Consider the following 25,103-nt stretch of genomic DNA (forward strand, 5'->3'; position numbering starts at 1 on the left):
TGGCCAGTGATAATCACTGTGAGTGGAATGACAGCATAGGGCTCTGTTCACAACAGCATGATGGTTCAGGATAATAACAGAGGCCACGATCTTTTGACGGAGCCATCATATAAATCCAAGCAGTGGCCAATATACTCTATTGACTTTTAATTGAGTCAATCCTGGTGCCATTAAAATTTCCACTGTTTTGATTGCAAAAATAGTCAAATGTGAAAAATTCCCAATGGAAAGCATCAACATAGTTGTGAACAGAGCTTTAAATTCCTCAGATTCATTGAAGGATTTCTTCATGTCATGTCAAGCATTTTTAATCGAGCTACAGGTATACCTTGAAGCCTCTGTGGCCAAATGTAAGATCTACGCTAGGGTCACCTTCCCCAACTGTCATTGACATTTATTGCACTTATGTATTCTCATGCAACAGAGGAAATTAGAACCACAGAAACTGGCTGCACACGCCCGAATTTGCATTGTGAAATTTGGAGCATGCGTCCACCTTCGGATTCCGCAGAAAATACTGCCCATAACATGCTTTTTCCTGCACATGAGCGAAAAAAAACTTGCAATTTTCCACTTGCAGAGGAAAAATCACAGCATTCTGTATTTCTGAGTGGTTTCTACGCGGATGGCTTCCATTGAAATGAATGGAAGCTGTCAGACTTGCGGCCTTACCACAATTGAAAAGGTTGCAGATTCCACATTAGTGCTAGGCAATGAGGCGGAAAAAGCATGGGTTTTAAAAAAAAAAATCTGTACTGCGCATGTCATACGGCGAGCAGTGCGGACCATCCGCAGTACAGAAGAGATGGTTGAATGACAGGTAGCTGTGGACACCAGCCAGGCTCAGGGTCAGGTTCTACTGCGGGCTCCCACAATTAGACCTAATCGTGCGGAGCCGGCCTAAGGCGCCAGGACATACTCACTGCACCCTGCCTTAAGGCGCCAGGACATACTCACTGCACCCTCTATAGCTATGTCGTTAAAAAGCTGTGAAAAATATCAGATACTTTTTTTTTAATTTGATTTGATTTTACTTATTGTAATGGTCAATAACTAAAAGTAGCCTAAGAAATAGAAAACAATGAACTGTATTTTCTAAGGACTTAAAGTACTGTATTTATCACGCAGATATCTATAATGTCAGATATTACGGCACTATATGTCCAATTTTCAGAGCAGATAAAAATTGAATGTATTTTTCTCCTAATTTACCGTATAGATTCTACTGGCTCCAGCGGGAAAATGTGAAAAAAGTATTCCAATTCTTGAAGTAACTAATCCTGTCTGGCAGTGCTAGAATGGGATCACCTTTAAAAGCTATTGTCCATTAGAGTGCATTTAACTTTCATTTAATTAAAGAGAGAGGTGGCTGTTTATCTAAGCTTCCAATCAATAGAAATTCAGGGCACACTTGCTGCACATCAAGGTGGCAAAATCTAGAGGATTTCCAGTTTTCTTTCCATTTACCATTTGAAAAACATTAATTTGAATCAAATAAAACCCAGTCAAGTAGAAACGTCATTTTATTTTTTATCGAGAAAATGATTGCTGACAAAGCACTGTAGAGACGTATCATTGTTATTCCGAGGACAGGGCCAGTTTGTGAAAACTGATGCCAGTCCATCTGTCAACAGTTTGGCATCAGTTATTTAATATTCCATTAAGCTCTCATCACATTGTGCTTCGGGATGTGAATGCAAATATAATAAACACTGGGACAGGCAAAAGTATACTGCCATTTGCTGCCTGTGAATGCATTATGCAGACTCTATACTCCTATGGTTTCACTCACAGACCTACTTTTCGTCTTTGACACATGCATTATCTCCCCATCACATCGTGCTTTGCTATATGGACTCATGTAGTAACATAGTATCATAGTATGTAAGGCCAAAAAAAGACATATGTCCATCCAGTTCAGCTTTCTACACCCCAATGTTGATCCAGAGGAAGGCAAAAAAAAAACCCCAATGAGGAAGAAGCCAATTTTCCCCATTTAAGGAAAAAAAAGTCCTTCCTGACTCCGATCTGGCAATCGGAATAATCCCCGGATCATCAACTATTCTGAAGTAATCAGTGGCTATAACATATGATATTGCATTGCTCAAGGAAGGCATCCAAGCCCCTCTTGTACTCTTTTATTGAATTTGCCATCACCAGGTGGCTCTGCCCCTAATCTGGACATGCGGTTTGCTTGTCTTCTACAAAACATGAATGACCTATATTTTCAAGTTCAACTTCTCCATTTGACTTTTTGAAAGCTTAGTTAGCAAACTCCAATGCTGCATTTATCCCCTTGAGTGCTACTCACACGGGTGATTTTGTCCTTGGTTTTGCACACTGAAATTTGTCCGCAGGAACTGCAGCCATTAAAACACATAGGTTTTAATGGGTTCACTCACATTGGTAAATTTTCTGTGTGCATTTTCGATGCTGGCAAAAATATGCGTCATGCTCTATAGTTATGCGCATTTGCACACCCAAGGCTCAATAGCAGTCTATGGGGTGTGCAAATATGCACCTAACTTACGTAAATGTGCTCGTAAATGCGCTGTTTCACTGTGTAAATTACTAACATTGGTTACTTATTAGGCTGGCCCGCGTACTAATTAGGATGGCCTGTCTACTCATTAGACCACCCCATCTGTTCAAACATGATGCGGGTGTGTCCCGCGCCGATGTGAACAGGGCCAGCAGTGGGGCAAAGCTCAACGTGATCAGGCTCCATGCAGAGTGCAATCACGTCCTCCTCTCGTGAGCGTGCAATCACGTCCTCCTCTCGTGAGCGTGCATACGCTTAGGCTCGTGTGAAGGAGCCCTGAGTGTCTTTCCAATTAATTTATGCAACAAAAGTTTTAGTAGACTTATTTCTACATATGTACATTTTATTTGTGGATTTAGCTATAAATACGATTCTTTACTAAATCTCCAATAGCACGTGCTATCTTTTAACTGCCAGCTGCTATCCAGTAGCTATCTCATAGCAGAGAAGCATTGTTTTAACTCAACACCTTGACAATACTGTAATTGCCTATTAACGAGAATTGAATTTTTCTCTGACGATACCCCGAATGGCTGCTTCATTAGAAACACCCATCTAGTAGCTTGTTAGACTTTGTTTCACCTTCAGGACTGCAGCAATTTGTCGTGGCATAGATTCCATGAGGTTTGGAAATTCAAAATATTGACCCATGTGGACAAGAAGCTTCTTGCCGTTGCCGCTAATTAGTTGGTGCTACTGATATGCTCTGAACTATTGGCAGGAGAGGTTCATTGATTCATGCTGCTTGTGCCAAATTCTAACCTTCCCATTACTACAGTGCAACTGAAATTTGGATTGAGCAGGCAATGCTCAAACAATTGTCCAATTGTTGTGCTTTTTTTGCCCATTAGAGTCTTGCCTTTCTGTGTCTCTTGGACAACAATGACATTCAAAATGGTCGAAAGCTATTATGGCCTATCCATGATAAGAAACTACAAGTTATAATATAAAATAAATCTTGTTATTTGTATAGGACCAACTTATTCTGCAGAGCCGGCTTGAACCATGTGAGGATTGAACTCACAACCTTAGGTTGTGAGTGAGAGCTTAGGGCTTAATTTCTGCTGCCTTAACACTCTGCACCACAAAGGGTTCTTATTAGAGATGAGCGAGCACCAAAATGCTCGGGTGCTCGTTACTCGGGACGAACTTTTCGCGATGCTCGAGGGTTCGTTTCGAGTAACGAACCCTATTGAAGTCAATGGGCGACCCGAGCATTTTTGTATATCGCCGATGCTCGCTAAGGTTTTCATTTGTGAAAATCTGGGCAATTCAAGAAAGTGATGGGAACGACACAGAAACGGATAGGGCAGGCGAGGGGCTACATGTTGGGCTGCATCTCAAGTTCCCAGGTCCCACTATTAAGCCACAATAGCGGCAAGGGTGCCCCCCCCCCCACTGTCAGCATAAAGATCGTTCTCCTCTGCCATAGCTGTAACAGCTGTGCAGAGAAGAACGATGTTTGCCCATTGAATTCAATGGAGCCGGCAATACAGCAGGTTCCACTGAAAGCAATGGGCTGCCGGCGACTGCGGGATGAATTGTCGGGAAGGGCTTAAATATATAAGCCCTTCCCTGCAATTCATCCAGAAATGTGTTACAATAAAAATATATACCGGCGTATAAGGCGACGGGGCATATAAGACGACCCCCCAACTGTCACCTTATACGCCGGGAATACAGCGGCGCAAAGAATAAAAATCATTACTCACTTCTCCTGGTGTTCTGCGGCGCTGCTGCAGGCTGTCGCTCCCTCCTGGTCCCTGGCAGAGCATTGCTTTCTGGACGCAGTGGTTGAAATCCCCGCCTCCAGAAACACACGTGCCTTCAGCCAATCACAGCCATTCAATGACATCATTGTCATTGGCTGTGATTGGCTGAAGGCACGTGTGTTTCTGGAGGCGGGGATTTAAAGCCCTTCGTAGAGAAAGCAATGCTCTGCCGGGAACCAGGAGGGAGCGACAGCCTGCAGCAGCGGCGCAGAACGCCAGGAGAAGTGAGTAATGATTTTTATTCTTTGCACCACTGTATTCCCGGCGTATAAGGTGACAGTTGGGGGGTCGTCTTATACGCCCCGTCGCCTTATACGCCAGTATATATTTTTATTGTAACACATTTCTGGATGAATTGCAGGGAAGGGCTTATATATTTAAGCCCTGCCCGACAATTCATCCCGCGATCGCCGGCAGCCCATTGCTTTCAGTGGAACCTGCTGTATTGCTGGCTCCATTGAATTCAATGGGCAAACATCGTTCTTCTCTGAAGAATGATTTGTCTTCTATATGTTCTCAATGGGGTCGGCGCTGCTTCCGCCGGCCCCATTGAGCGCATATAGAGAAGAGAACAGAAATCGCAGATCGTACATAGGTGCGATCTGCGATTTCTATGGCCTAAGAAGGACCGTTGGGGTTCTTAAAGCCTAAAATCACTCCTAACACTCTCCCTATAGCAGCTCCGGCATCAACAACACTTTCCCTGAACTATGTCAGAATGCATCTGTGGCGAGCCGCGGGAGGGGCAGATTTTAATACTCGGGTGACACCTAATCTCGACAGCCACTCACTGCAGGGGGGTGGTATAGGGCTTGAACGTTGCAGGGGGAAGTTGTAATGCCTTCCCTGTCTTTCTATTGGCCAGAAAAGCGCGCAAATTTCTCAGGGAAGAAAATGAAAGTAACCCGAACACCGTGTGGTACTCGTTATGAGTAACGAGCATCTCGAACACCCTAATACTCGAACGAGTATCAAGCTCGGACGAGTATGCTCGCTCATCTCTAGTTCTTATGTGTTCAGATACGTTGTATTTGGCTACAATTTGCTTCACTGTTTACTGCCCATTTATTAGATCTTTTACATTATTCTATGGAGGCTTTCAAGGACAAGTTCTTTACGTTCCCAGAAACCTCTTAGCTGGATGTTTTATTCTTTTGTACAAGAAAGCCACACAAGGTAGACAGTGAAATACTCTGCCCAGCTAATCTAGCACTGATTACTATGCCTCGTTTGAAGTCTCTCAGCTTGATTTTTCCATTCTTACGTGTATTCACACCAAAACTGATGCATAGTAAATGTGCTGACTTGATTTTATGCTGAAGTCTAGAGTTATATGTCTAACTTCTAAGCTCCAATTGTGGAAGGGACTGGGTCTCTAATAAAATTACGTCTTTGTTCAGCGATAGTTTTTTGCCCGTGATAAAATTGCGTGATTTTTTTTATCACCAAAATTAATAGGACTTTTTACTGTTAAAATCGCATTACATGGCAACATCATGTTTGTTGTATTGTGCTGCAATAAAAAGAAGCCTCCATAGGCAAACATGGGAGATAAAAAAAATTGTACTTCGCAGTAAGATAGCGCATGCTGCCATGTTTTGTTCACTTAACATCGCAGATGGGAAGGAGACCATTGAAAATCATTGGTTTCATAATCTGCTTTTTTACTATCGCATCAGGCGAAAATTGCATGAACATCGCATGATTTTCTTACCCCGTGTAAAACCACCCTTAGGGCTTTTACCCACTGGCATTTTTTTTTGCTGCAATTTCGCTGCGTTTTTTTCCCAAATGTCAATGGGACTTTCTAATCTTAAAATCGCATTGCACAAAAATTGGAACTTCACGTTGCTGCGTTTTTTTGTGCAATGCGATTTTAACATTAGAAAGTCTCATTTGGGAAAAAAACGCAGCAGATCGCAGCTGGAAAAAAACAGCTAGTGGGTAAAAGCCCTTAGTCAAATGACTTTGCGGCCAAATTATGACAAATGCCTAAAACAAAACCTATCTTTGTTGTCCATAGCAACCAATCACAGAACAGCTTTCATTTCATATTCTGCTTTTACAAATGGAGGCTGCACTACTAGATGATTGGTTGTCACTAATAAAAGTGTGGGAAGAAACCATACGGTAACCATGAGGTCTTCGGAAGAAGAGCATGTAACGCAATACACTTGTTGCTTTGCAATGTTTTGCACAGTGAACGAGTTTATTTTGCGCATGTGCCTTCGCAAATACTGTGCGTATTTGCGTTGGCACCCCTCGCTCACACGAGTGGGGGAATCACCTCAAGCTGATTTAAATGGCTAATTAAATTAACGAGGTGCCGGTGATCATGGGTATGAGCAGTGTTTAGTGCATTCCCGTGCGTGCAGATGTGCATGTTTGCGCACCTTCTGTAGACCTATGTGAAAAAAAAAATCTGCTTAGAAAATTAGCAGCATGCGACTTATTTCCATGGATTCCTTACGGTTAGGGCTCTTTCACACAAGCACATAAACGGCGACGGCGCTTTTACATTTTCACGCCCTCTCCAAAGAAGTGCCTGAATGGGCAGTTTTCTGCAATCCTGGCCAGTGTTTTCTCGTCCATTCACATGACCGCAAGCATAATTTTTAGCGAAAAAATATGCCGCACCCTGGAAAACCCTCGCTCTTCCAAAATCCTCGGGATACTTTCCAATGCCTATATAGAGGTACCTGTAAGCTTTTCAGAGAGTTGGACGCTGCATAAATGCCTCCCTCTCCCTTCTTTTTCCCTGCTCCTATAGGAGACTATGGGACCCGCCGGCATATATTGGCCAAAACATACGTCCAGAACTATCTTTTGGCTGAGCGTATATGCGCTGGAGGCGTATATGTTCTATTTTTCACGCTGCCTGTGTATTTACACGCCGCATATCCGCCAGTGTGAACGGCTGCATTGGAAACTAATGCTTCGCATGGGTACCGTATAGGCGTGAAAACACGGCGTATATGCGCTAGTGGGCTGGCCTTAGGCTTCATTCCCATGAGGTAGTGGGATGCTCTGGACAATATTCTGCTGAGAAACCTTGGGTCCTAGTATTCATTTGGCTGTTACTTTGATACATAACATCTACCTAAACATTGCTGCAGATCAGGGATGCACCCTAATGGTAACCTTACTACCATTGGCAGTGGCCTCTTTCCTCAGGATAATGCACCCTGCCACACTGCAAAAATTGTTCATGAATGACTGAAAAACATGACAAAGAATTCCAGGTGTTGACTTGGTCTCAAGATTTCCCTGGTCTCAATCCAATCAAGTAAATGTAGGATAAGCTGGAAAAATAATTCTGCTCCATGCCGGATACCAATGGACAACTTTGAAGGTCTTGTGGAGTCCATGCTTGATGGGTCAGAGCTGTTTTGGCAGCACAAGAGCACAAGATACTACAAAGTATAAGTCAGTTGATTTGTCATAACAGTTACCTCTTTTAACACATTTTTAGACTACCATACAGACTGAAATGTTATGCATACACTTACTGTAGGTCTCACTCTACACCACTAATTCTCAACCAGGGTGCTATGACACCATTGTGTGCCGTGAGAACCCACCGGGGTGCCACAGCTCTCAGGCTGGGAATGAATCAGCCACCATTAAGATTTCCCCTCTTCCACTGCTCTATCTCACTGCCGACAGCAGATCACGACAGTAGAAGTTCCACCAATGGCTGTCTTAGCTTCAATATTAGCAGAAGGCACCTGCTGTTCTACAATGACAGCTGAGTCTGTGGAAGGCACTTGGGGGAAGCACCACCTGCAATATTGTGTGATGCAGTATTTGCAGAGACTACATACAGGCAGAGTTTTCACATTCCAGGGACCAGCCCTAGTAAGTGGCCATAAGGAATGTTATGTATGGAGGTAATTGATTGTCTTTTGTTAAAATAAATCTATTACCTCCTCACCTTGGGCCACTAGAGGAGGCAGCAGTGGTGGTTACTTGGGGAATGGTGAGTGATATCATGGGTGGAAGGTGTATACATTGTTGTTTGGAGAGGGGGAAGGGGCAAATTATTATGGCATATTAGACTGACACTATGGGTGAATCTGAGGCAGGCACCATAGGTGAATTTGAGGTTGGGGCCGTCTTGGAGCATCAATGGTAGCCAGGCACTATGGGAGCATATGAAAGAAGATGTAGGTGTCTGTTACAGGCACTATGGGTGCATCAAAGGCCTTGAGGCCAGGTTATTTAAGGGGCATCTGTGACACACTCTTACTGCAGGGGCCACTAAAGGAAGGACCATTACTACTACTGGGGCCACTGAGAGGGGCACTACTATTACTGACACCACTACGATGGACACTATTACTGTAGAAGCCACTGGAATAACAAAGGTAAAATCATATGTCATAATAAGCTACACACCTCATCATGCCCCTTGACCACACCCCTTTTTTGGTAGGGGTGCCCTACAGTAAAATGTTTTACCCAGGGATACCCTAAGGCTTAAAAAGGTTGTAAAGCACTGCTCTATACTGATAAGATTAGCAACCTTTCTGGACACTTAGCACCATATTCTGTTGATGGGATGCTAAAATTGTGGTCCATCTCTTTTGCATTTGCTGTATAGCTGAATACAATCTATTCTATGGAAACAGCCATTTAGGTGTTAGACAGGTGCTTCATTGTATTCTTCTATGGTTTTAGAGCAGAAAGTCCAGAACAATGTCCACTCCCATGATCACTACTTTATCTTATACATCTCTAATTCTGTGAACACTCAGCATGCTTTAATCTAAGGGTACTGTTACATGGAATGACTGCAGGCACTTAATCGCCCAACAGCCATCCCAATGACTATCACTTCTATGCTTTCACGCAGAAGAGACAGTCGTTCAGTGAATGGAGGCGGAGTATGCCAGAGATCTCCTGGCTGCCCGCCTGCCTGGTTACTCTGACCGAGAAGTTGCTCATTAGTTGCTTTGTCTCAGTGAGCTGAAATGAAACAACTTGTGACTAATGAGCAATTTTTCGCTCAGTACCCTACTGGAGTTCTACATGGGATGACTATTGGTCAAAATCGTGATTTGTCAGCTGCTGGTCGGTCTATGTAAAAGTATCCTAACTAGCTGCTGTTATCAAAAGATCCTAAAATTCCCCTATGCTGACTGTAAACTGGCAAGCTTTGTCTTAAAACTTGTACATGACATTATAAAATGCAGCTTATCTGTGAGTCCTTATTTATTCCATTTCATAAGTGACCTTTACAACCAGCCAGAAATCTCTCTTTAAAAGCACCTCATAATTCTCAAGCAATAAGTATTCATAATCATTGCTGCATCTCAAGGAACTCAATAACCCAATGGGCTACTTTAATGTACTGATAGCATTAGGTACATAAATAATTGTGGATTCTATCAAGTAACTTTATAAATTGTGCACGCTATGCGAGTGGTGCTTTAATCCTTTGATTTTCAATTAAGCAAGACCTTTGAAAATCTTCACATTTGGTTACAAGCATAACTCATTAAAATGTATCATTTGAGAAACCTAATCTAATTAATCCTAAGTAGGTATTAATACTAATGCAGTAGCACGACTTATATTCAGTATACAACCATCAAGAGTTTTACATTTTAAATCATTATTTGATCATATTCAGTTGTCCAATTACATTGGAAAAACTGCCACCCTTGACCATGACTCCCGATTTTATGCTTTTTGAATAGAAAATCAGCAATAAAGCCAACAATCATCACTCATATGACAGATCTGGGTCTAAGAACCCTAACAAATATGGAAGTCACCATATTGTGTATTGTTATCTACAAAAGCATAGCTGAATTAGAGGATTAAAATTTGACAATAAGGCCAGTTTTATGAGCGGATTATGGGCGCATTCACACATGCAGAATATCGTAAGTGTTCATAACTGTCCCGGCCCAATCACGGTCTACTGACCAGAACTCAGAGCATCATAGGAGGACGGGATGGTAGGCCTGCAGCTGGGCCGGGATTGCAGACCAGATTTCCCGCAAATGCAAAGTACACCAGACTCCTCCTAAAATAAATACCCCAGGCCACAGTCTCTCTTAATACACACCAACCTTAAAGGGGTTGTCCCGCAGAAGCAAGTGCAGTTATGCACTTCTGTATGGCCATATTAATGCACTTTGTAATATACATCGTGCATTAAATATTGACCATACTGAAGTTATACACTTACCCCCTCCTGGTGCTGGCGTCCCCGTCTCCATGGCGACGAGCAAACTGCTTCTCTGGTCGCCGGAACAGTCGCGCTTGCGCAGAAAGGAATCCCCTTCTGGAGGGTCCTTGCTCACGAGCTGCGTCCTGGCTCCTCCCCCTTCTCAGCATCATCGCGTAGCTCTGCCCCCGTCACATGGTGCCGATAAACCAATGAGGTGGCTGGAATCGGCAATGGAGCTCAGACAGCAGAAGAACATCCACAGTGCACCATGGGAGAAGACCTGTGGTGCATCGTGGGAGAAGACCAGCGGCAGCCATTTTGGAAAGAAGATTTTTTAAAGTTGCTGAACGGGGATTCAGGTAAGGGATTTTTTTTTTTTAATAACACCTGGCAGCAGTATTCCTTTACAGGTACTGGGGTACTGGGCAAAAAAAAATTCACTTTAGGCGCGGGACAACCCCTTTAAACATAGAACCTATACCAGATTACCCCTAAATGCAGGACCCATGATCAGATTATCCCCTCAAAGAGGCTGTTTGGTTAGAAAATAGCTTTCACAATTTAGATACGCATACACATACAAAACAAAGGAGTACTTACCCTTTTAGCCCCGGGTGATTCAGTGCTGCAGCCCCACAATTCACCCAAACTCTATAAACAGCAGAAGTCAAGTGACTGCTGCCTGCCAATCAGAGGCTACAGTGTCACCGTTCAGAACTCTGGGTATCATGGTGCCCAGGATGTGAGCACTGATTCCAGGAGTACAAGTGATGACTTCCGCTGTCAATAGAGACTTTTTGAGAATTGTGGGACTGCAGCACTGCTTATTTTATCGTTTTAAATCAGAGGGCTCTAAATTTTGTTATGTTCTCTGGACAACCCCTTTAATACAGACCTCTGAACAGATATGCAGATGCTCACGTTTTCGCTTTCCTGCACTACTCCTGACTCTCAAATGTCATTATAGATAATGTCCTTACTCCGCTGCCAGTGTCAGGATATTTCATTGTGAAGGTATCCAGAAACGGAAAGGAGTGCATGAATAGGAAGAGACAAGTAGTAACTGCGGTATTCTGGAGATTTGCTTGTCTTCCAGAACTTTGGGAAGTCTAAAACTTCTTCTAGAAGTGGGCAAGTATGAAACATGACTTACTTGCATTTATAAGCTGCCAACCGGAATCCACAACATTTCTGTTCATTAATTGTAGTCCCCGATTTGTGAAGTTTTGAAAAGAGTTATGCTTAATCTGTTCAGGTAGCTGGTACAGTGATGTAACTTCCTGCAAGTAGGAAAAAGGAAGGCGTGGAGAAGACCCAAAGAAGTGTCAAAGGCTTGGGTCCCAGGTCTCAAACAAGCTTGAGAAGGGTTATAGAAAGTAGTTGGCTGACGTACTACCAGTCAGGTGAACCCACCAATGGTGGGCAGACTAGGTATGCAGAAAAAAAAGCTGGTAACTTGGCGCAACTCTCCAATGAAAGTCATAAGACAATAGGAAGAAACACCCAACTCCTTTATTAAGTGAATTAAAATCCAGCAAGAGATACACATTTCAGTGTAAACCCTTTCATCCGTCAAGCTGGAAGAAACATCACTCTTTGGACTTCTACTTCTCCTGGTGCCACAGCCCCGGTCTTCTCAATTGCTGTGGTGAATGGGAACTTTTGGGTCCACACCACTGCAGTCCCAAGAGACATGTATCGTTTGATGGTTTTCAATTAACTTCTTGCAAGAAGCTGGACTAACTTTTTCAGCCATAAAATGGGATCTTATACACTTCACATAAAAATCTGGCTATAGAATCCCATTTGTTGGTCCCTTCAGCTGCTAATAACGCATTTATTCAACTTTACATATTACTGCAATGCTACCTAACTCTTACTAAACTGCATCACATGGGAAGACGGCCAATCTCTCAATGACGTAGAATTTTAACACCTAATGCTTTTTTTTTTTACTTAAATGTGGAATTGTAATGACATTCAGTCTTTTTTGACTGAAGTAACAGACTTACTTAGCCACTTAGTCAGACTCCCTGTTTCAAAAACTCCAGAAGTTTGTTTACTAGGTCTTCTAGGCAGCATTGCCCTATACGAATCTAACTAGTGAAGTACTTTTAATAATCCATAAGACAATAGTGATGAGATGGATGGACAGGCGATCCCCAATAATAGTGCAATGGCATAATATGGTTAATACGATTAATTCTTATGAAAAAAAAAATGTTTTTATGAACAAAAGATGTCTTGAAAAATTTCACAAGAATTCAATGGATTGTAGTTTTTGTAATATTATTCTTGGTAATTTCAAATCTATGAAACTGCTTTCTGTTTTCGTGCTCCGTTTGGGGATCAGAAAAGGGGAATCTCCTGATTGAATGGATCCGCCTTATGATGGAACTGAACAGTGTTGAGTGGTTCCCATTGACTATAATGGTGTCCATTTGGTTTCTGCTCAACTACCCGGCATTTTACCAGGAGCAAAAGTGCTGCATGCAGGACTATTTCTTCCGGTATTTTGTGCCAGATCTGCAATGAAACTTCCAACCAGTGGTTTCAACGTAGATGTGAAGGCAGCCTTACACCTATTATACTTATTGTAAACTTAATACATTGTAACTGCCACTGTTTATATTAGTAGAACATGTTATTCTTCAATAAAGCAAAAAAAAATCTGGATATTTAATTAAAGCCAAATAAAATACCAAAATTACTAGGGCTGAGAATATCCCGTATTTTGATCCCAGATTAAAACTATTTCCCATGCAGCGAAAAACATGTGTTTAAGATTGCAAACAAAGGAATAAATGAAAACCTCATCCTGTTGCCAAGCAACAAAACCAATGATAACACCTAGACAGTGACACTCGAATAAATAAAAAATGCATAGGCTTCTTATGGCTTTTGTAAGATAATGGAAAGTTACATTTTACATACATATCTTCACTCTGGGGAAGAAATGTTAACAGATAGGAGATAATTAGCAGTAGAGATTTTTTTTATGGATCACAACTAATAGCATAATATTTTGGATTAATTTGTCAAGAATACAGTTAGAACTGGTGTTTTCAAGCCAGTAATGGCCAACACTATTACCAGGATAGAAAATTTTATAGAAATAATAAATCATATGGTAATTACACATATATTAGGCCGGTTTCACATCTGCGTTGAAACATCCAGATGGAGTTTCCGTCACAGATCCGGCTCAAAATACATGCAGCGCTTTTTCTTCCATCCAAAAAGCTGGGCGGAAAGCGGATGGACCCCATTATAGTCAATGGGGTATGTCTGGCGCTGTCTGGTTTAAGACAGAGACAGAATTTTTTGGCCACGGGGATTCCCCTTTCTTGCTCTCTAAATGGAGCAGGAAAGTGGAATCCCCAGTGCAGGTGTGAAGCCACCCTTACATACCATATACTGATTCTTCATCTAAACACTCTCCATTGAAAATTAAACAAGTCACCTCCTATCAGGTCGCCGGTTATTATGGCATGCTAATGGAAAGAGAACCGTAGACAACAGTGGGAAATATAGATGTTAACTGATTTCAAGCACTTAAAGGGGATTTCTGTGATTGTACTTTGCAGTTTGTGATTCGTGGAGGTTCCACATTTTGGATCTTCACAGATAAGTAGTAAGTAGTTGCACTGACCGTGCATGTGGCTGTGTCTGGCACTGCAGTTCCGCTCCGTTTACTTGAATGGACTGAACTGTACGCAGTTGTATGGACGCAGTTTTGATAATGTAACATTACAGATAACCCTTTAAATTATTCTTTCCCCTCATGTTTTTAAAAAATCTGCTCAGCCGTTCTTACATTTCTGGATGATTAAATATGCCTGGTTAGGGTTCCTTCACATGAGTATATTTGTGCGTAAAGTTTGCTTGCGCAATACGCAGAAAATAGAACCAATAGATTTCAATGGGTTCGTTCTCATTTCCTTTTCTCGTTAAGCAGTCTTTAGGTCCATCAGCCAGGATATGTGCAGCAACTCTATGCCCAGCTGAGTAGGGATCAATTTCTCTCCAGTCCAGCAGTATAGCATCAACATTTTCAGAGGAGAGGGAAAGGAGGGACCAATTGACACTGACTTCAATCATCAGCACTCCTTTCCCTGTTCAAAACTGCCTGTAGGACAGTAGCTACAACCCTGTAGCACAAACCAGACTCCCTTCATCCTCTGTCAACAGCTTAGCTGCTTTCTGCAGACTTGGCAAGCTTTTCAATTGCTTTATCTCTTTTTCCTGGAGGAAACCTTCCTTAAGACTGTATCTGCAACACTACAGTACTCCAGGAGAGACTCCTGCTCCAACCTCCATCCTGCGCCAAGCTCCTCTGTCAACTACTTCCTGTCTTATCTCCCTGCTCAGCTCTATTACTCTGTTCCCGACCCCTCTATTACAAAGAAAACAATATCATACTACCATAAACTGTAACCCCCTTACAACTCTGCTATGGTCACTGGGGAAGGGTTACACTCCATATTTTCCTAGATTAGCCATTGCCATTTCTCTTTCTATTTATACACATTCATTTCAGCTGCCATAAAGTGTATACACCCTGCTACGCATAGACGATTCAAGGAAGGTGCGTACCTCAAATATGGCTTTCCAAAGAAGGCTTTTAAAACTGAAATAATAAATAGTGAAGACATTAAATAACATGTTATTTCTCTTTACAGACTTATAGCCATTAATGAAACTAGAATTACATTGATGAAACATTCCCTTTAATAATGTTAATGTCAAATGAGATTGAAACTTCTTTGCGACTGTATGTATTACATATTGCACCCCAAATGTTCACATGCTCACGACTCAACAAATGCCTTTATATCAGTGATTCCCAACCATGGTGCCACAAAACCCTGGTGTGCCGTGATGACTTGCCAGGGGTGCTGCAGCATCCAGGTTGGGAAGAAATACATTGTCCCCTTCCCATCTCCTATACTGCTGTCCAATAAAGAACATGATGGACGAAAGTACTGCCCATGACTGGTTTAACACCAGCAGCAGCTGAGTGGAGAATGTACCGGGTGAAAGTACCATTTGCAATGCCCTTTGTCTCTGACACAGGCAGTTTGTAGAGAGGAGCCCCATCCGAGAGTGGATATATCTTCCTCAGCGTCCAGATGTAACTGACACTGATAGAAAGTTTATGACATAAACTTTAGGTAATTGATTTTCTCTATGTCGAAAGAAATCAAAAATCTCCTGGGGGTAGTATAGGAGGTAGCATAAGGTGCAGTGTGTGGGGGGGATAGGTGATACTGTTGTTGGGGGAGGGGTAGTGAGGTCCACACATGGCTGCTGCTGATTCAAAAGTTGTAAATAAGGGCCTTATTCACACCTGCAATAGGGGCCTGTTATGGCTTTCCATCTGTCTGTCGCATTTTAAGGACAGAGAAGTGGAATTACTATGGATTTAAATGTTTCAATTTTCTTTCCCATTGATTACTATGGGTTTTCAAAAAGGAGCAATGATTTCAGTTTGCTTCCATTCCATTAGGTTTCCTTTTTGGTTCAAAGGAGCAAGACTATGCTATTTGTCCTGTTAAAAGAAAAAAAAAACGAAAACCTAACAGAATGAAAGAAAACTGAAAGCTTTCCGCTTATTTTTTAAAAAAAAAAAAACATAAAAATCAATGCGGAAAAAATAAAACATTTAATTGTGTATTAATTCTGCTTCTCTGCTCCAAAAATGGAACGAAGAAACAGAAAGTCTAACAGAGCTCTGATGCAGCTGTGAACAAGCCCTTACTTGTTTTTAGCTATAATTTGTCTATTGGGAATATATTTTGGTAGGGGTGCTCCTAAGTAAAAAGAAATTTCCCAGGGGTGCCCCAAGGCTGAAAAAGTTGAGAAACTCTACTTTAGATGTTTCGTAATTGGCACCAATTATTAAATGCAGTAAATTCATTTTACCAGCTACCTACAATGTTATGGATACATTAAGCTGATTCCATGTGAAAACTGTCAAACTGATATCAGGTGATTTGGGGATTATCTCTTGTTTATTTTCCTGATGAAATATTATGGAATAACTTGTGAAGTTTTACGAATTATACGGCAAACAGACCTTACATTAATTTTATAATACAGCTTATGTGTCAGCATGCATGTCTATTAAGCTATTTCTTCTTTCCTAAAGGCTCTAATATGATAAGGTACTGTAATATTCTTTACGCAGATTTTAGCCTTTTACTTGACTGCAATGACTTTATGGAGATAAGGCAATTACTGGATGCAGAGCACAGAATGATGTTCAGACTGAGAAACTGAATATCCATGTTTCATTCCACTTATCTAGACTCTACAGCTGTTGATTTGAGAGATCAGAATCCTGCTGAAATTAATGTGGATTCTCTTTTGGATTCAGTGATTTAAGAATATAGCTTGGTGGAAAGCCATAGCTCCTGTATGACATTATATACCGAACTGGCAGAGCGGCTCTAACAAATGGCAAATTGCCCAAAGGTTTGATACGCTTCTGATATGGTTTTGATGCTTTTTAAAGATTACATCTAGATGATAAATAGGTTGACTGGACATTTCAGAGAGATATGTGCAATGACTGGACCTCAATTAAATACAATTACACAATTCTGCACTGTAGTGGAGCAAATACAGAATGTAGAAAATATGAAGCTTTTGTGAGTTATCTTTATTATTCACTCATTAGATAATTAGTACTGGAATGTTAAGCTTTTTGGATATTGTTATAGTCAAATCAGCCCTTATAAATATTTCAAGAGTTTTTTAGTTTATTACATTTTTAATCAAGATACCATAAAACTGATTGGTGGGGGCCAAGAGCTAATTATTAGTAATTCTTGTCATATTTCTCCAAGCGGAAAAAACTTCTTTAGTAATTCTTGCCATATTTCTCCAAGCGGAAAACACTTTTACTAATCCAAAGGTCCATTTACTTATATGACACAATCATACATATTTATGTTAAGGCTTCTACCCAGTTATAGTCCTATGAATGCAGATCTGAAAAAAGTCAATACACTTTCACTGTGTATCTAAATAACTGCAATAGAAGGTTGTATTCAAAGCCGTTAAAGAAGCTTGAATCTTATCTAAGCCCTTGTGTCACGGGAGCCCATCTATCATTTCGCTACATAGTAAGACATAATTGTCACATCCGTGTAGGGTGCAAGTGCGGCCCCCCTCACAGATGTCAGCAGAACGTCAGACCAAGATATAATTAACGTCCACAATGAACGAATATAGACATAATAAATCACTAAACATGGGGAACACAAAATAGGGCAAATAATGGTAATAGAAATACAGGGATAGGAATGCTATCCCTAACCAACATTGGTGTGGCAGACCTTGCCTAAAAGCAGGCCAATTGCGTCCATGGGGTGGCACCACGTCTGAAAACTAGGGGGCCTAGTCTATCTCTAGATGGAGGATAGCGAACATGTTTAATGCAGATGGAAAGAGCAATGTATATCACAGAGTATTTCGTAGAAGTGAATAAGCCTCATAGAGTATAAATAGTCACAGGTTCTTAGCTGACAGGAGTTCATTGCCTTACCAAACACCTGAGGCAGGACAATAACCATCGCCCATGTAGAGGCGGACCCGGAATAAATACATTTCATTATGGCTGATAGGCTGGCTAGAGGAAACACCTCCCTGTGGGCCAAACAGTTCATACACTGCAGATATTGTAGCAGGAATGTGAAGAAGGGCACATTATACACTGAGCCCACTGAGGGATTTCCAACAGATGCCACCTCAGGGGCCCCTTGTAGTGACAGTAGGAAGGTAGCACAGCATGTCTGTCACTTGTAAGTTCATGTGAGTCTTCTATACAAGGCAGTACAGTCGATGGAAAGCTTGTGTGACATTGTTTATTCCATTCACTCCAAATCATAAGTTGTAAATGAGGATAAAAACATGCAATACATCTAGAGTGAAGGTGCCTAGGGCCGAGTGGCAGGGTGCAGGTGCTGAAGGTGTGGTCACAAGGGCTTGGGCTGATATCACCCCAGCTCCACTTCCTGATTGTGACCAATGTGAGGCAACAATAGTATTCGAAAGAGCTATTTATAGTTGAGGGCTCTGTCACAGATTTTGAATTGGAGCCCTAAATTTTTACTTCACACCTCTAGTTAGCACCCAGATATTTGTGATATTGCCGTAGGATGGTAAAGAGTTTGGAGTCACATCTGCTTCCCCAGTTTTTGAGCAAGATTTAAGAAAACGCGTTCTTTAAGTAGGATATTCAGAAGCACAAAAAGATGTGAGAAATATCAGCATTTGACATAATTTGTGGTGAGTAAAAACATTTCTCTTACCCAAGGCTAAGAACATCAATCTGCTCTCTAAGGACTAATGCGCACAACCATATTATGGCCTTGTTTTATACGGAGTCATAATATGGCAACCACAGAGGTCTAAAATGCCATATCATAGCTCTGTATGCCTTCAGGCATGCTTCAAATAATGATATGTTCCATCAGAAGCAGTACAAGGTAGACATTTGCCCGTAGACATATTGTCCTTGTAATATGGTACTATATCAAGGCAGCATATGGCACGGTAAGCACAGAACCATAGAGACTCTGTATATCTCTGTCATTGGTATGACACCTAATAGTTACATAACTTGTAGAACTTGATTGAAGCTGTCAAGCAGTGACTACCATGGAAGGTGGGGTTTAAGAGCATTATATATGTTACATAGGAAAGGAACGTTCTACAGTAAATCATATAACGTACATCAGAAACATACAATATCTTATAATGGTGGATGTCTTCCAGCAAAGAACCATCAAAAAGGTGAAGTGAGCCCCACCATTTTCATGTCAACAAAGCTCTAAATTAAAACATGTCAAAGGATTTCACCGAGGCAAAAGGAGCAGAAAACAACAGCAAGAGTGAATTGTTACTTATGAATTATTAAATATTTTCTGAATAGTAGATTTGATACTGTAAACAGACATAAAATTTGCAAGTCATTTTACATTTTATAAGTGAACCTCGCTGAAGGGAGTTGGAAATAAGGAGAAACCTTCCACTAAGAAAAAGAGGCTAGATTAACTCATTTTAACATTAGCAGCAAAACAACATCCATAAATATGGCACCGTACACTGGGATAAACGAATAAAACTGTTACCTATTAACATCGCAATAAAAGAGTAATACTCTTATTGCAAGTACCTAAATGGCTAGTAGAGTTGGCGGATCCACCGTAGTTGTAGAGGTGAAGTCAATATAAAAACAGGTTTTCCTTTCCATTACAATGATAAGCTATTACAATACCTGTTCTTTTATAGAACTCTTAAAGGAACACTCCAGGAAAAACTGATAAACTTTATGATTTCCAGAACAGGCCTGTAAGGCAACGTAGGATTTCTATATTTGGTGTTCTGTGAATCTCCGAGTCATGCACTGCCCCATCAAGCCCTCCACCAGGTATAATATACTGTATGTGTTTTTATAGAGGCTTCCTTTAAAAATATAAGATTTATACATACATAGTACCAAAACTACTGATGCCAATTAGGACACCTTCTACCCATGATATACCAGAACGTGTGGTGGCTATCTTTCTAAGTTCCCACTAAAAATGCAAAAGTACTAATGGACAGATGATAAATGTAGGTAATCATTACAGTATCTTGGTATAAAATTATTAAGCAATGAGTTTAGTAAATGTGGCATAAAGGAGTGTACTTACCAAACTTTCCAGAGTTAGAATAATTCAATATTTGAAAGGTTTACCTCGATTTTTAGTTCACACATTTTAATTCTATCTAAAATGGACCCAACCAAACCAATAAAAGATTCTACAATCAAAACTCAATATGGCATAGTATTGCCCCATTCACATAGCATAACTGCTATACAATATCAAACAGCTCCGTCTCATACAGTGTATGAGACTTACTGAAAAACATGGACATTAGTTCTGACATGTCCTATAAGCACCATAACGTTCTTAGTTTTCATTTACAGTACATTTGATCAAATGGGTTATGTACAAAGAAAAAACTTGTAACCAAGTATATTGAGCAGAAACACAGGTGCACTCAATATTTCACAACAATAATGGAATCATCTAGTTATAAACTATTGATGGCCTATAATAGGAACTTGGCCTACAATATCGACTCGGGCCACTGCACTGGAAATGTATCTATCAGCAGGGTGAAAGAGTGTGGAGGCCCAGCAAACAACTGATTGATGGACCACCACTGATTTACTATTGATGGCCAATCCATCAACAGTTCCTAACTTCACAACCCCTTTAATCCCTGCTAAATATAGTCTAAGATGTTAAAATATCTTGTATGTAATGTGGTCAGATAAAACAACTTGAGTCTCATTTATCAAAACTATCTAGAAGAAAAACTTTTTTTGCTGTCTTTAGCAACCAATCAGAGCACAGCTTACATTTTATTAGAGCAGTTATAAAATTAAATATGAGCTCTGATTGGTTACTATGGGCAGCAAAGACAGTTTCCCCATCAGACAGTCTTGATAAATATGGTCCATTGTCTTTATGGTTAATTTAGTCAACTACCTACTCTATATTGTTGTTGAAGGTGCAGTAGTAGTGTCAATGTCACAATTTGTTTACTACTGATATTTAGATTTCTACATTCTTGAATTATTCTGTTTGTATTTATGTTAAATATTAACATATGAATATGAATTCAAAGAATACTTTTTTTTTGAACCAGTTAATTCATTAGGGTCTTAACTATAGGGGGTGCAGAAGTAGCAGTCACACTCAGGCCTTGGTCTCTAAGACAGCCTAATACCCCTATGCAAGAAGACATTAGTATTATAAATAGAAAACACTGTAGGTGGGGGTCCTGTTGCAAGTTCCAAAAACTTTAAATTATGCCTTTGTAAAGTATCTAATATGGATAGAATGAGGCAAGACACCATCAATGTTCTTGAAAACTTTTTTGTTTGTTTGCCATCAAAAAGGTATAGAGCTTTGCAGGATCTCCCTGATAATTAGTCATGGGAAGAAAGGGTAGCCCCAGTATAGAAAACCCCAAATCCCAATATAGCTTTCACTTTGTACTGACATTAATATAAACCCTATATAGAGCCATGGAGTGTAGATTATTTAGTGTCTGTAACCCCAACTGCATAAGATCATAAAAATTAGCCAGGTGATTGACTTGAAGGCACATAGTCCATTTTCAGAAAAGTTTACTCTATTACAAAGCAAAACTCAATCATGGCAACCCTTCTCTCAAAAATATGACTCACTGGGGCATTAGGGTAAAGGTAAATCACTAAACATATGTTCCTTGGAGTGTTAAGCTGTTACTCAAGGTGTCATTCAAGCCATTTAGAGTGTAATGAGCAAACATTGGTTCATCACTTCACTGGATCCTAATTATAGAGCCATATTAATTTCTTCCTGAGTCTTAATGATACGTTTTTAATATCTTATATCAATACAGCATATGATGAGCACTGTGAAAAAAAAAACTGTAGGTAAGCCCTTTACTACATTCTATTCTTGACATGTTTTATTCTGAGATATAACAGTCCTGCTTTTGTAGTATAAACCATTACAATACTTCCTGGTGAACTGCAGTGGGCTAGGGATTGAAAAGAATAAAGGAATTCATTAGAAAGAAAAAAATGAGACCTAAAAAATGAGACCTAACATCATGTACTCTCCGAAATCTTATCAGTCATCTGAATACTTTCTACCTAAGTTAGGAAGGCACAAGAGAAATGAGCAGCCCAAATGTCACATAACAAAATGTATTGCTCAGCTCCTCTCTACAGTTTTCTGAGGAATATGTTGGCATGTTTCCCATTGCCCTATTTTAAAAGAAGTGATCTTTAGAAGAAAAAAAATTGTCTGATATCACAGAAAAAAAAGTCAATCTCTATTGATCTGATAGCAATGATCCCTCAGGGTCCGCTCCGCTTAATACAATACATTTACGATATAGCAAGAAATGAGTAATGGCCTCTTTCTTTAATTAAGAAAACTGTGTTTAAAATGATCACACAAACCCAAATCTTCTCATTACATCTTTCTTTTAACAGCAGTAAAGAAGCAACCGTGGCAGCCAGAAATAGCACTCATTAGTATAGCATAGCAACACTCGCAGTCAACTAATAATACACCTTGTAGCAACGAATTGTAGACATGCTCTAGACTCGGTATGCAATGTAGGAATTCTGTACCTCTTCGTTTTCTGTGAACATAACATACCTTGCACTGCTAACCTATTCTACCACCTCTCAATGCCACGTATTGAAGACAGTTAAGAAGCAGCCCTGGCAGCCAGAAATAGCACTCATTAGTATAGCAGGTAAGCATAGCAACACTTGAAGGCAAGAAAAACACCTTGTAGCAAGGAATTTCAGACTTGCTTGACACTTAGTTTTCAACGTACAATTCCTGCTCTTCTTCATCTCTTAACGACCTTTTCTTTCACCTTTAACTTATTCTATTACCTCCTAAAACAACATATTAAAAGTATCACAAACTAAATAAGGATATTAACATATTACTATTGCATCCACTTGTAGCATCAGATTTAAAGCACCTCAATTTAGCTTAAATTGTAACACCCTAGTAGTGCCCTTATTTGAGATGTATTTACTACTGATGGCACCTGGGTGGCTAAGGCCCAATATAAAGCTTGCAAATCTTTGGTTTAGACAATATGGCATCATTATGTCCGACTCAAATATTGTGTTTTTTTTTTAGAAAGTCGCTGCATTTGAGGTAGTGCAGGTGCAAGAGATTTTCAGAATTCCAGAGAGGATATAAAAAAACGATGATGAATACAGACAGTAGAGCCAACCTAAACCAACATATACAACGCTAACCAGGATCTTCCATGATGTCAATGTACTCACATAAACCAAATAACATATATCACTCTAATGACTTCCATCTGGCTTTACATTTTTACATGGCCACTGTTCATCTTATTATGTAATTACTAACATATCTCAATATATTAATAGATCTTTGCCTCAATAAACACAGTATTGGAAAGGCTTGGTTGAAGAGATGCCATAGTATGTTTTTCTTCATCACAAAGTAGACATTTTTAATTTAAGTTGTAGTCCTCTAGTAACTGTCTTACTGGCATTGTAGTGATATAACAGGCATCACACAAGACCTTCTAACTTTACATCCTAACTTCTTTAAAGGTGACCTGTCAGTTCATATATCTTTTTTTGTCAAATCTTGTATTATCCAATTCCAGATTGTTTTTTTTAAATTGTTTTAAATCCTCACTTATCAGATAATGTTAAGAGTGAATAGAAACTTACTCCAACCTAATTGACATCCAGATGCCAATTTATAGTACAGGTATAAAAGCATGACTCACAATTTCACATGTAGCAAGAGAACAACCAGTTGCTAGGGGCTAGTCACAAGTAACATGGTATGTAAGGCTAACATAAGTCATATGTCCATCCAGTTCAGTCTCTCAGTGTTGATCCAGAGGAAGGCAAAAAAAAACAATAAGGTAGAAGCCAGTTTTCTCCATATAAGGGAAAAAAAATTCCTTCCGACTCTAATCTGACAATCGGAATAATCCCTGGATCACCGAGCCTTCTGAAGTTATTAGTAAGTATAACATATAATATTGTATCACTCAAGAAAGACATCCAGGTCCCTCTTGAACTTTTTTGCAGCTGATGCATACAGTATATTATATATGTGTCAGCTCCTAGTGAGCAGCACCTGTCAGCTAGTTGTTCTCTTACTATTTGTAAAAAAAATAGCCTGGTTTTGAGTCCGGAGAAAGACCAAGCTGGTGGACCAGTAACGTTTTGCAACTCCTAGCAATAATATTTCTGATTTGGTTGCTAAGCTCAATCCTGAAGCATTTTTATGAGGTTCATATTTGGCACAACCCCACCAGGCGAGGGCATTCACATTGTACTATTCGGCCTTCTTTGGTTATCCGAAATTACTACACCATACAGCGCCTCCATTGATCTCCTCTGTTTACTTTTTTCTCAAGATTCTTCATGATTTGGAATTGTTATTTCATGGAGAACACAAGTATTTACTTAAAAAAAAAACAAGTGAAGTGAAGTGACAGATCCTCTTTAAAACCCACAGAGTCGAGACATCCATGGCTGATTTGTATGTGTGCATGTATCATTAACAACAAGATATATGTTATCCATAACCTTCCACTGATTATTTACTTTTATTGTGATGGAAATGCAAAGTAAACCAAACCTGAGCCTTGAAAATAGGATCAGATATCCCTGAGCTACTCATATGTACAAGTGATGATACTCATATGCAACACAGTATAAGAGAGGGAGGCCAGAAATTGTAAGCAGAAAGCAAGGGTATAAAGCATTTCCTGCACATAAAAGGATTATTCATAGCTGCAGACAGCCCCAATCACTAGGACAGAAGGCAAAGCTGCATTTTTCCTGTTACATTTTAATGTCTGTGCATATAAGGTTAATGGGATAATCTTCATCACACCAGTTGTTCCACTCATTCAAGTTAATGACATAGTGTTTAATGTATACACAGACCTCCCTGACTCCCAAGACGTAATATAAAAAGTCACCTTCATTTCATCAACAACTACCTAATCAAGAAAGCAGGTA

The 25,103-nt window shown here is 40.2% G+C and overlaps 1 protein-coding gene across 2 annotated transcripts in view; it reads right to left on the reverse strand.

Moving 5' to 3' along the window:
* The window catches only part of KCND3 (potassium voltage-gated channel subfamily D member 3), a 412,167-nt gene that overhangs the window by 385,670 nt on the left and 1,394 nt on the right, over positions 1-25,103 (reverse strand). The gene's annotated exons all lie outside the window — the stretch shown is intronic.

This window comes from Eleutherodactylus coqui, chromosome 4 (genome assembly GCF_035609145.1).
Source record: "Eleutherodactylus coqui strain aEleCoq1 chromosome 4, aEleCoq1.hap1, whole genome shotgun sequence".
Lineage (NCBI taxonomy): Eukaryota > Metazoa > Chordata > Amphibia > Anura > Eleutherodactylidae > Eleutherodactylus > Eleutherodactylus coqui.